Source organism: Labrus mixtus, chromosome 5 (genome assembly GCF_963584025.1).
Source record: "Labrus mixtus chromosome 5, fLabMix1.1, whole genome shotgun sequence".
Classification (NCBI taxonomy): domain Eukaryota; kingdom Metazoa; phylum Chordata; class Actinopteri; order Labriformes; family Labridae; genus Labrus; species Labrus mixtus.
The window spans coordinates 6868579-6882798 of NC_083616.1; positions in this window are offsets into that span (position 1 = coordinate 6868579).

Genomic DNA, 14220 nt, shown 5'->3' on the forward strand with positions numbered 1-14220 from the left:
GTTTCTTTTGGATTTGAAGACTAGATCAGTTCCAATGCAGTCCTTAATCAAGAATTATTGCAGGACATCACAGGTGAACCTAAAAATAGAATCATTTGATTATTGAATCTTGGCAGCAGAGACATTTTTTTTAGATGAACGTGTGAGATCACGCTGGAGCAGAGAGGAGAGCTCACATAGTGATGGAGGACATTTTCAGTACATGCAGTAAAATGTCACTGTGCTCCGTCTGTCTGCATTTCTGCGTCACTCCATCCTCGGAGCTGCAGAGGGGAGTGTCACCATCCAGCCGTGCTCTGTAATTTGGGCATCAGGACTCGCTGTCTTTTGCACCTTCTGCCATGCTGCTCGGAGCAGGTCAACATCCCACAGTGCACCTGTGCTCCCACAGAGAGGCAGTTTGATCACGCTGCTCTCGTCTGTTTCATTCTCACTGCACACTGTTCAGCCGGAGAGAAAAATATTCTGGACACATTTTAACTCCAAATGTAGAAATCATTTACAAAAGCTCAGTATATAAAGGTCGTATTGTTAGCACAAGTTGTCAGCTTACCTTCTGCAGGTTTTGTCCTTACGGTTTTATAGTGGCTTTTTACATTTGCAGTTAGCTTTGAATACTTAGAGTAAAAAACATGAAGATTGTAGATTTTTCTCATGGTTGCACTTATCGTTTTTTTCGCAACTAATTGCAATTTCATCTTTACAGCTGTCATTATGAGCACTCAAAACAAACACATCGCAGAAGTCTGAATTTGTAGTGTTTTATGTAAACGAGCAACGCTTTCCCATTCGGCTCGTGCACATTTGACCTGTTTGATGGAGCCCTCAGTAAACAGTTCATGCTTTCACACCATTTGGATGCAGTCAGATGAAGCTAAGCTAAAGCTAGCGATCAGCTTCCCTCAGAATAATTATGTCAATGGGTTAAAAAATAGACTATGCTTTTCGGATTTATTTATTCCTGTGAGGTTTTTTTTTTTTACAGCAGATTGATGTCAAAGTGAGGTATAGCTAAATCCCACTCTTTCATTTTGTTTATTTATCACACTTTATGCTGTTATCACAATATTGAACAATTTTATCACACAAGGCTTCTTTAGGCGTTACCTACAGGAGTGTTAGGACCTGGATGTGCAGGTGTTTGGATGATGGAAAAATGATGCCCATTTTTCAGGAGGTGCTATAACACTCAATGTCATCAGGCAAATCAGGCAAATATATTATTTCAGTTCTATCAGAGTAAAGATTCTTCTGAATCCTGAGATGCATCAGAAACGGTCGATCCAAACTCCATTAAGAAAAAATAAATTTGCTTGTCATCTTACAGACAGACCTGACAAGTCTTGAATTCATACTTTTTTATAAACCCTCGTCATGATATAACTGTAGTTATTTCAGCCTCCTTTCAGCCTGTTAAAGGTAATTTATTACATTTTGGGTTCATAGCGCTGTAGTAAGACAGATTTCAGCCGACGCCGAAGTTGGTGTCTTCAGAAGAAATCGTGGCACTGATCATATAGTTAACAGGCCATCAGGGTTTGATTGTTCATCCAGAGCTAAATAAATAAAAAGAATAAATGCATTTCCTTTTTTCTTAGATTTTCCACATTTTTTAAGTTTCATGTCATCCATATCTTTCCCGTTTCCCTCTACAGACTTTTCTGTTGTTTTTTTCTCTCTTGTTTTCTCTTTGCCGTTCTTTTTCATGTGTAATGAAAAGTTGCAGGCCTGGTTCTACGAGGGTGCGAAAGGTTGCATTGCACCCTTATTTTAAATTTGTGCACTTTCAATCGATTGGAAGAAAAAAAAAAATATATATATATATATATTTTTTATAATTAGTAATCAAGGCTTTCAAATGACATCAGTGACTCTGTTTGTGTTTATTACATCCATGATGTGATGGTCATGACAGGTGCACATGACCTGTCTGTTCACAGGGGACCACATAAGGGACCCACAACACCTACGCTATGTTTCATTGTATGTTGGAGGTCACTGTAGCTGCTCCCCCGTAAATCCCAGGTGCACCCCAAGTCATTTTATTCTAGAACCGGGCCTGAATGTTGGCTCCAGGAATATTGTGTTTTGTTTTTGGGGGACGTTAGTGGCCATGTAGGGTAGGTAGTAATGGCGTTGTCCTTTCCTGGAGTTTGCATGTACGGAGCCTGGGTCTGTTGAAGGTGGCAGTGCTGTTTGGGCCGTGATGGCCATGTGGTAAAGCAGGTAAGATTAAGCGTGTGTGTGTGGTGGGAGGTGAGAGCTAGCATGGAGGGGGATGGCCCTGGGAATGCCGGAGCTCACTGTCCAGCCTCCCTGACGTGTTGGGACTAATATGGATGAAACTCGGTGAAGGGAGGTTCCCTTTTGACAACCCTGGGGATGAACTGGTTTTTGCTGCCCATCGAGGTACACAGTTGAGGTGTGAGGGCCAAAAAATGTATCATAGTTAGGTTAGGGATTTCTTCACTCAGCGCTTATCCTTTCATTATGACACAAGCATTGTGTGTTTATTTCAAATTGTGTCCATAGTTATAGATTAAACACTCAACAGAGACCAGACAGAACTCAGGTTCCTCCCTAACAACTGCAGGATGATAGAAGTTGACAAGACACTGCGATCATAACACTTAAGAACATGGCGGTGGCTCAGTGGTAGAGTGTGTCGTCTCTCAATCTAATGGATCAGTCCACAGCTCCTGAAGGCGGCATGTTTGATTGTCCTAACCCTAACCCTACCTCCTAGTTTCCCCCTGCAGGCATCATCGGTGTGTGAATGTGTTAATATGAGTTAGTGTAGGAATAGTACTGATGAGCATAATAATACACCTTGTATGAAACCTAAAGAGCTGTACTCTAACTGCTTTCCTGTTAACACTCAAATTAATAATAATTATAAAACATTTTATATAAAGGTGCTTTTAAGGACATTCAAGGTCACAGTATAGATACACAACAGCACAACATCAGGACCTAAGTAAAACAATGTGCAACCTAAATGTTGACAGTTGACCTCTGACGATGATATCTCCTTGTGCAACGGCAAACCTTTTGGGTCTTGCTCTAGCCAGCAGTTAGGGATAATAGACTTTAAGCCACAGAATTCTCCTACCGTGTGTTGCCTTTGTTTACAGTCTGACTAACAACTGGAGAAGTGAGAATGGAGTCAGAGTTGAGAAACAATATTTGGAGGAGATTGTTAGCTGCACTGCACGCAGATATCGGTTTATAATGATTAATTAAAGCTAATTTGTTATAAAATTGATGGCAGTGGGATTGCAAGATTTGATAACAACTACTGCTCACACACATTGTTCTCCTGAGAAGATTTTATTACAGTTGAAACACTCATGGAAAATACTTGGACTACCAAACAGAAACCAGAACATTTCTGGCTCCGAAATACACTCTGGCGCCTGCAGATTCTGCATTTTTTTCTGCAGAATTTGAAAATAGAGATTGCCTCTGTGTTTTCTTATTCAAAAGGAGAGTAATGTAAAGGGTTTTCTTTATGTTTACATTAAAATACATATCTTGTTAAAGTGTGCATCTTTGATCTATACATATGGGCTCCGTGTAGATACATTAATTCCACTTAAGCCTTCATCGTGGACATACTCAGTTGTTGTTCTCTGTAGTAGTCCACCAGGAAAACCAAAGAATACATTGTCAGCTTGAGTTGAAGAAAGCTAAAGTTCATACTGTGCATGTGAACAACATCTTATTAAAGCTTGACACAACAAGAGGAAACCACAAAAAAAGACAAACTAAGATCTTACATGGATGTTCTTAAGTTGAGCACACAAGAAAAAAAATGATTTCCTTTCTGACCAAGCGACCCTTAAGGAGATGGAGAGGTTACAGATGATCATGACTGTTTTTCATAAAAGCTTCAAAGACTTCAACAAAAAGTCTGCTCAGTACAGGATACACCGTCCTTTAAAACCATATTTAGCAGATAGTTAATAAATGAATTTGGGATGTGCCCGTTACTTCAATTAAACGATTAAACGTCATCACCAAGGATTGGCGAGTTCCCTTCTATCCATGGATGTAGTAGAGGGGGGTGGAGTGGGGAGGCTGACTACCCAGGGCCTGTTCCTGTGAAGTGAGGAAGGGACCCTTATTCCTGAAATAAATCTATAGTTTGAGATTGGATTTGTTTCCCTCTAAGTCATAACTGTCAGAGTAAACATGACACATTAATGAACGTGATTCTTAACCCGTTTTTAACTCTGAACATTAAAAAACAATTCTCCTCCCTCCGCCATTCCCTCTCATCATCATCAGTTTCCACAGCTGCTAAACCATCATCTCCAACCTTACCCGTCCACAACAATGTCCTGCTTTCACACTATATGCTCACACACTGCTACATTTTCTTAGATTCATATCAATACACATAGCCCTTTGATTCCTACACTCTTCATCGACTTAAAGTTGACCTATTATGCTGATCCCCATTTTAAAACTGTTACAATGCTGGATGGCCATATTAAAAATGGGCAAAGCTTCAGCTCATGATGTAAACACATGTTGGAGTAATTCCAGGATCAGTCTGCAGAGAGTGCTAGACTGCTTGTTCTGCAAATTCCGTGGAAATTCCGTGAGAGTTTTGCAAGCTTTCGAGAGTTGGCTTCAAGCCGTTACGTAGGCAGCTGGAGCCATTTTCATTGGCTGTTCTACGAGCAAACAAACACCCACTCCCTCTGCAGCCCTGCAGTGTTCTGCCCCCCTGGAAGGCCTCAAGAGAGCTGGCCAATCAGAAGAAAGAGGGCACGTATGGAGAAGGGGCCTTAAAGAAACAGCAGCTTAAACGAACTGTTTCAGGCAGATGCTGAAATGAGGGTTGTAACAGACACCAGTATACGATAAATAAGAACTTGTTTTAGCTGCAAATCATGCAGAGCTACTGGTGTCACAGACTGACAACATGGAAGGAGAAAATGAGTATAACATGAGATCTCTAAGGCCATCAGACAAACTCCAGTTTTCTTCCTCCCTCTCTTCCTTCTCAATGTCTGTTTTTTTTTCCTTCTTTGTTTTGTCTTAAAATCACTGCCTATATAAGTATATAAGACTATTTCACAACTGACTCTATTGTATAGCAATTGTATTGTTTTCATATTTTTGCATAATAAATAACTTTTCTGATAAAAGTAAGTCCTGCATTGACAATCATTTAAGAATCGGCATGAAATTCAAGTACCGAAAGTGAAATATACAGAAGGTCCAATTCAAGAAATTTAAAATGTAAATACACTACACAAATCTGTAATAATGCTTCATGTTTTTTTCCAATAATATATTGGCTTTTTTGATTGATCAGCGGGCTGAAGAGAGGCAGGACGTGTTCGGGAGGAGAGATTGGGGTAAATGCTTCAAAGATCCGAGGCGGGTAGTTCAACCTGCAGCAGATAGATTAAAGACTGTAGAATCTATGGAGGGTCAGCTCTACTGACTGAGAAACCAGTACCCTCATGATACATTTTTAACTAAATGATTATGTGTATTGATGATGTACTCTGCAAAGAATAGTCAATAAAGCTATCCAGAAAATGTTTAGAGTTGCATCAAATAGCAATAATTGTGCAAGTACATTAAACTTGTGTTTGTTACTTGTACAAATGTACTTCACTGAGCCTGACCCTGAGGGAGCCTCTCAGACAGACTCTGTGCCCACTCGGTGTCTCTCCTCTGTTGTGTTTGGGGATCTGGGCAGGGGAAGCTAAGAAGCAGGACAAAGAGTCCTGATAACGTACCCAGCAGGTCTGTCTGGCTCTGGGACTGTATTCAGAGCGACGGACGGATGGAACAAAAGCAGCTCTGTACCTGTGCCGACTGAAGGAAACAATCGAGGGCCTCTGGATGAGACCACATTGAATCAGGATGGGAAATTAGCAAAGGGACCAAAACCCTCCCAGAAATGTGGCGCCTGACTCAAAAAGTCAGCGGATCAGTGGAGGGGCGGACAAACTTTGTGAGTAGATGAATGAGAGTGGAAGAGCTGACATCAGTTCTATTTAGCTCGGTATCACGAAATCATTTGCTTGTTAATGTGTACACAAGAGGGACAGGACTTCTAAGCCCTCCTAAAAGCACAATCACTGAAATAATGTGCAGTTTTTTTACACAGTAATCAAAAATACTGTCACCAACCTCACATACAAAATTAATATCTAAACAGAGAATTTGTACATTTAATATTTTGCACCAGAACATCAGTGTATCACATCTTACAGCAACGACACCTTTTGTTAATGTGTGTTAAATATTTTATATGTATTTTAAAAGATATATGTATGTCGCAATTGAGTGTAACAAAATATGTGACACCTTGTTTACGGACTCAAAAGGCGGAGGAATTAAACCCAGCATTTGAATGTTTGTGGTGAAACTAACAACAAATTAAAACTAGATGTTCTTGAATTACCTTTGTGATAAATTTGTGTTGCTTTTCATTTAAACATGTATATTGTTTCACAGAGTGATGGACTGACTCAGAATTACCATAAAACCTGCACCTCTTCCACTATTATTTTACTATGCTGGGCGTGTGTCCTGTTCTTCTCGTCTAATTCCATCCATCCAACATCCATATTCCTTCCTCTATTGGTCCAGAGTCAGGTCATTGTGGCAGCCGATTTTCTCGCTCGAGCTCAGGTGTCAGGCTCAGGGGAGATGTGTATTCCCTCCAGGACAATCTGAGTGTAGAGAGAGAGAGCGAGAGAGAGAAAGAACAAATGGGAAAAGAGCCAGAGGCCAGACCCAAACCCGGGCAGCCTGACCATAGGATCATAGCCTCTGCACATAGCATCACCCGGACCACCAGACTTTGCTGCAAATACGGACTTAGCTCTCCCTCTGCTGATACAAGGACTTCATGGCTGGCCTAAGTATACTCTTGCAGTACCCATGAATATAAGATCACAAAACAAATCCAGCAAAGACAAGATGATGTTCAGAGCTTTCACCATCTCAGGGAGAATCTCTCCACCATTGTTTTTTTGCATTTTCGTCTCAATTAGAACATGAGCGCAAAAAATAAAACCATACAGCAAAGCAAGCCACCACTGGAGGGATTTATTATACAGACTGTCCGGCATGGTTCTTTCTAACTCAGACCCATCTGTTCCGTTCTCTTCTCTTCAATGTTTGTTTTTATATAAAGTTTCATCTGCAGCTCTGCAGGCTCAAGCTGCTAATAAAACAACAGGTCGGTCATATGTAGCAGCAGAGAGCAGAAGCTCTTCCTCTGATGATCTGCAGGGAGCCTGATAACATCTGAGCAACCAAGGCAACACAAATCCAGAGTCATCTGCCCGAAAACCAGCTGACTGGGCTTCATACTTCTTTGTGCATGCAGGATTTGCTGCTTTGTCTCCAGACATAATCACGCTGGGAATAATACACATAATGAAGAAAATTGGCAACAAACATATTTAATGTTAGTAAATTACATTAGTAAAACTATGTTTAGCATATATATTTATTATGCAGCTAATGCAACATAAATGTTTTAATGATTGAATGTACTAAAGTATTTTTGGTGCCTAAACTTGACCAAATTATTGACTCATTTATTTCATAATGAAGTCTGTTTGTTGCATTTCTAACTGAAGTGTAGGGCGGCAGGTTGAGCTGCTGTCCAATGAAAAAAAGTCTTAAGTACACAATACAATGGCACAAAAATGTGTACTAATCCTCCACTCAAATAGTCCCTGACAAATGCAACATTTCCTCCTGTTTGAGTATCGTTTAACAAAAACCCCGGTGAGCATCTGTTTGAGGGTGTTTCTGAGCCTATAAAAAATGAAACCTAAAACTTGTGGTCTGATTTTATAGATTTGGGCCACAGAGACACTGAGGACATGAGAGGAGGTAAGTTGACCAATCACAGGTGTCACACAGGTTACCTATTAGAAAAGCTATGGAAACACCTTATTCCACAGTGCCCCTGCTGGCTGATGTCCAGAGCAGATAGATGATATTAAATATTAAAGAGAGGTACACCTTCATCATTGTCTGAGGGAGGCAGCAGGCCCAGGCTGCACGCAGTCACGCTCTCTGACTCTGCAGACATCTTTCTAAGTCAGACGAGGAGGTTAAGCAGCGACATGATGTACTAGCAGGGCAAGCGGCAACCTCCAGTATTGAAAAATTAAGCCAAGCAGACATGCAAAAAACTGCAGTTCCTCCAGTGTCCACTTGAGGCTGGCTGCAAAAGCTGGAAGTCACACACACACCCATGTTAAAATGGCAATTTTTGACAGCAGAAATAAACATGTTTACAGCCTGGTAAAAATACATTTTTCTTCTGCATGGCTAATTTCTTAATCGTCTCATACTGTACCGGGGTTGAATTTTTAATCTTTTTTTTAATTAATCTGTTTGGGTTTTATAAACAATAAAAGTTGCTGACCAGTGGAGGTGTTGTAGCTTTTTGCCAGGAGGCATAAGCCCGGTCCTTAGCTCCACCTCTTTGTCTGTTTCTAGATTGATCTAAGGTTATTTGGAGTCACAAAGCCCTGGCAGCATTTCCAATTTGGCGACCGCCATTGTTGGGCTTTAAAAGTACACTTCAGAAACCAATGGGTGTATCACATTATGATTTATGACATAAAAGCTGATTTTATTATGTATACAGGCATAGGATAGATGTCTAGGAAAGGAAAGGAAAGTGAGGCCCTTTGTGTGCAGGAAAAGGCTGAGTTTTGGTCTGAGAGACTTACTGTAAATGAAAGTGAGAATGAAGGACTTGGAGCACGATTGAAGATTGTGTTGTGAAACTGATGAAATAAGCTACAGTCAGACAATTAAAAAAGATCTCGGTCATGGGCTCTAGAAATAACATGAATGTTTATAGAAACATTATTTATCCCACAAACACTGTGACAAGTTCAGTGTTTCCGCTGTCTATCTGAGGCTTCAGCAGGCCGGTGTGTGTGTCTGTGTGTGTGTCTGTGTGTGTGTTATTGTGTGTGTGTCTGTGTGTGTGTGTTATTTGTGTGTGTGTTAGTGTGTGTGTGCGTGTGCGCGTGTGTCTGTGTGTGTGAGATTCAGCAGAAGGGGTATCACCGCACCACTCCTCTCCTGTGAATGTGCAAAACAAGGCAGAGTGGCAGCGCTGAAAAAACAAATCAGGTCTAGCTTTAAAGCACTCCAAGTGACGCAGCGTGAGCTAACCTTCATCCCGCGCTGCGTTCACTGCCTCTCTGGGTGAAAATGATAACACACTTGGCTTTAAAGCACTCAGACGGGCACAACACCTGAGAGTTTTGACCTTCCTTGTTTTGATAGGCTGGATTCACGCGCTCAGGGTCACCGCTGAAATTGGCACAACAACACTGGAAACCAAAACAAGCTTGACTGGAAAATCATTGAAAAGGCTCCTACCTGGTATGCATATCACTGCGGGAAATTGATTCTGGCCCTCGTCGCTTTAAGTGACACCGGGGCGTTCTTTTCAGCCAAATCCAAATGTTTTCTCTCACTCAGCGTATTGTTTAGGACAAAAAGAAAAAAATCACTTTCTATCCGAAGTCAGAGATTCATCTCAGCGATGGTGTTTGAATGGGATGTCTTTGTTTTTCTGAGTAGTCAGCAGTGCTTGACATGACTTTAAGAAAAAAACACAAAGTACACACTAACAACACATTTAAGTAATTTGGTTCTTTCTAAAGATGCATGTCTTTGAAAAAGCCAGGAATTTGTAGTGACACTGAACCTCGTTTTAAAGAAGTATTCCCAAAACAGGAAGACATTTTTGATTTGTTTGGCACTATTTTCAGCTGGGGATGACTCCATGCTCCTTACAGCAGCTGAAATACTCACCAGAGTATTTCAGCTGCTGTAAGAAGCTTCAGGTGAGTTCTTGATGATAAAAGGACACGGAGACTAAAGGAAAGGTAGAAAAAAACAATTTCTCTGGATATCAAGAAAATGTCATCAAAAATATAGAAAGTAAAAGTACTCATGTAGACGAACATACATCATTGATACATTAAAACGTTCATTGCTTTAATGACGCAGATAGTAAAGCTGGAGTTTGAATGTAGCCTCTCACAAAACACTTTAATTTCTAAAAGGGAATCAAAAAGATTTAACAAAATATCTATGTTCATAATCATACACAATAATGTGTTCCTTGATCAAAGTTTTTGTATTGTTTATCAGTATCTGCAAATTACAATTAGGTATCAATTATAGAGGTAAAGTAAAAAAGAAGAAATACTCAAGTTTCAATCATAATAGAATACAGTTTGTGCCCAATATTTATGAATAGAGTTCATTTCTGCTTTGACATTTTAAGTTAGTTTTTTTTGTTTTTCAGACAAGAATGGAGCTCTGTGGATCAAATGGTAAATGGACTTGAGCTTGTATATCGGTTTTCTAGTCTTCTGACTGCTCAAAGAGCTTTTACACCGCATGTCACACCTACACATTCACACACTGATGACAGAGGTTGCTATGTAAAGTGACCATTAGAAGTAACTCATCCCATTCACACACATTCATACGGCAACAATGAAGCAGTGGGAGCACCTACCCTGCAAAGATAGCAAACACACATACAGTAGCTAAACACATTTGTTCCATTGAATTAAACAAAGTATGTGCAGCACTTCAGGTGTGTTTCTCCAAACTGCATCTGATGTGTTATTCAATATTTATTTCAATCAGGAGAGACAAGTAAATGAATCGAAGATACATTGATTCATGATGATTAAGTAGGTTTCATCAATGGCTCCCTCAGTAAGAAGTGTGGGGGATGAAATTATGTTTCAGTGAAAGTGTGGGTGTTGCAACATCCTCAACATCGATGGATGTGATGAGCCCGGGTGTGCACAGCTGATGATTAAAGGGAAAAAAACGATAGTGTGCGGATGGTGCATGCTACATAGTGTGAGAATGAACAATGAAACCGACATGCAGAATATCGTCTTCCTGACTGAACTAGAGATACATTTATGTAGGTTTAAAAAATAGAAAAATTAAGTATGACATCAGACAGACCTCTTTAAAGAGGGTGTGTTTCAAAGTAAAATCTTTTTTTTTAAATGATCATTCTTCATAAGGTGGGTATGAAATGTGCAGACTTCATGCGTGCAGCAGCTGTGAGGAAGAGCCTGCATGGTCAGAAATCTGAAGTGATGCATCAATGGCAGAATTATAAAGACTAAAGACTTTTGACAGCGCTGTTGGAGGAGCACTACTTTACATTATGTTTCTCAGTGTGAGGAACGCGCTGAATGGAGCAGCTCATTGGATGATTGCAGAGAAGAGGCCAAGGCTGGTGGAGAGCCACTTCCTGCAGCTCTTGAGTTTGATGTAAGCTTCTGCTCTTGAACGATGAATGGGCTCCTCTACTCACAGCTCTGCAACCAGCCATTCGCAGCCATGACAACCCGAGTCTGCTCTGGTCGAAGAACCTGAATGCTTTAGTTCCTCAATTTCCTCAAGCTCAATAACAACAAAAATGAGCTCTTGGTTGTAGCCCCCGAGGCGCTGCTCAGGAAGCTTGGAGATATCCTACTGAAAGATGACGGGTGCTTTATCTGCACATCCTCTGAGGTCCACAACCCGGGCATCATCCTAGACTACCATCTCATTCCACTCCCACATCAAACCCATCACTAAATCAATCTTCTTTCATCTAAAAAAATATCTCTCGTCTCCGTCTCCTTTGCAGAAACCCTCATTCACGTCTCCATAACCTCCTGTCTGGACTAAGGTAATGGAGTCCTGTCTGGGGTATCAAAGCCCAAGAAAGGCCCCAAAATGTACAAAACTCCACCAGTCCTCACCTGCACAAAGCCCTGGCAGCACATAACCCCAACCCTAATCCATTGGCACCCATAACTCTGTCACTGCATCACACTACCTGTCTTTGTTACCTGCCGCAGTTCTGTTTTTGTTTTGTTCTTCGTTTGGTCCCTTCACTGACATAGCGTCACAGTATCTTTTTACAGATTACGTTGCGTTTAATACAGATCTTGTGCAATGTGAGTAATGTGCAATATGCTGTATGTTGTTTATGTTTGTCATTTTATGTGCTTCTTTGTTTACATGTGGATTGTTGTTTGCTTTCATTGTTTTTTGTTCCCTTATTAAATACTAATGTTGAGGCAGCTAAATGTGTGCAGCACTTAAAGTCCAAGACAAACTATCCCAAGGTGTCAATAAAGTGTATCGTATCTAAATGTATCCTATCTTATCGTTATGTATTGTATTGTATCATATCGTATCTAGTCGTAGCGTATGGTATTGTACATATATGGATGCAGCTTTAGGGTTTGATTTATGTCTGAAAATAAAGGATGATTTTATATATTTCTGTCTTTTGTTGAAAGCTACGTCTAGGTTTTTCCTGTGCTCTGCATCATTTTTTCTCTCTGGGTTTCAGGAGAGAAGACAACAAACCAGCCTGTATTTTCCTCCCGTTATGTGTCTGCCCCTTGTGACTGTGCCTGCGGGCGGTGGGTGGTGGTTGCCTGTTTGTCAAAGGCCTGCTAGCCCTGTCCATTTTGACATTCACATGGGAGCAGTAATGATCCTAAGAGCTGCAATTAAGCTGACTGTTGCGTTCCGGGGAAGCGCCTGGTGCCTGCTCTGTGCTGCACCTATTATTCCCAGTGGGAATACTCCCTGAAGAACAGCTTTTCCCCTCCTCCTCCTCCTCCTCCTCCTCCTCCTCCTCCCCATCTTCCTCCTCCTCCTCCTCCTCCTCCTCCTCCTCCTCCTCCCCATCTTCCTCCTCCTCCTCCTCCTCCTCCTCATCTTCTTTCTCCTCCTCCTCCTCCTCATCTTCCTCCTCCTCCTCATGTTCCTCCTCCTCCTCCTCACTCTGTCTCACAACTTTATTTCTCTTTTTAAATAATCTACAGTAGCACATGCAGTTTTCATGTTAGATATGATGGATTTTGATGCACTGCCTTCAAAAATCAGCTATAGTCAAATTAATTGGAGCTTGATTCCAATCAGTGTTGGGGTAACACAAACAAAGAAACTCATTAGATTACAAGTGTCTGTAACTATAATGTAAGGCATTACTGTTGCTAACTTCAGTAATCACGTTCCTGTAACTAATCAATCAATTATCTCGTTACTTGCATTAATTTAATTTCTTATATACTTGTATAAGATAAGATATATGTATATTGTACTGTATAACTATACACCTGTATCTGCATAAATGGAGGACAGAAAAGCAAATCATGTATCTCTTTTCATGCACGCCTACTCAACTCTCGTTTGACATTACTCACGTGAAGTTCGCTCGAGTCCATGGAGGAGGAAAATGTAAATGGCATAGCAGTTCAATGAAGACATCTTCTGAGGTTTGGAGATATTATCAACACTTGTAATTTGTTGTGCCAAAGGTAAAGTTAAATCTGTGCCCTGGCAAAAAAAACAACCTCTCCCCTTGCTGTGAACTCGACATCAAATCTGCACAAGCTCCCACAAAGGCAACATGCTAACACAAAGCTAGTAGCTACAGACCCCTGGACCCTGATTGATGCTCAAGATAAGAGCATAATACCGACACCAACCAAGCAGCAGAGGCTTCATTTTCAACTACAGGTGAAGACAAAAGCAGTAATAAACAGGCTTGCTGTCGTCTTTTGTATTAAAGAGCATAAAGGAGATATGTTGTGTATGTCCTCCTTATTAGAATAAGGCAGAATAAGGATTTATGCTGATGTGTACATATTTAAAATGTATACACGATATATATACACTATATATATATATATATATAGATATAGATATAGATATATAGGCAACATTACATAAAAGCAAGTGTAAATCAGTCACTGACTCTTCAAGTCTTATCCTCTCAGGTTGTTCCAAAGCCGAGGGGCCCTGCAAAATCATGATCACGTTTAGTTTTGAGCCTCGAGCCTCGAGTTTTGAAACGACCAGAAGCCCCCCCCCCCCCCACACACACACACTTAGGCTCTGAGGTTACAGGATGGCTCATAAGGGGTTAACCATTTGGATATGTATATATGCTTGGAGCCAGAACCATACGTCATTTAATAGTGATCAATAAAGTCCTAAAATCAATTCTAAAACAAACGGGATGCAAGAGTAGGGAAGCTTGAATTGGGGTGATGACTTCAGTCGTACTTCGATTGCCTACGGGACAGATTGGTTTCTGGTCAGAAACATTAAAATGTAATTACTACATTTTTGATGTGCCTATACTTATTTACA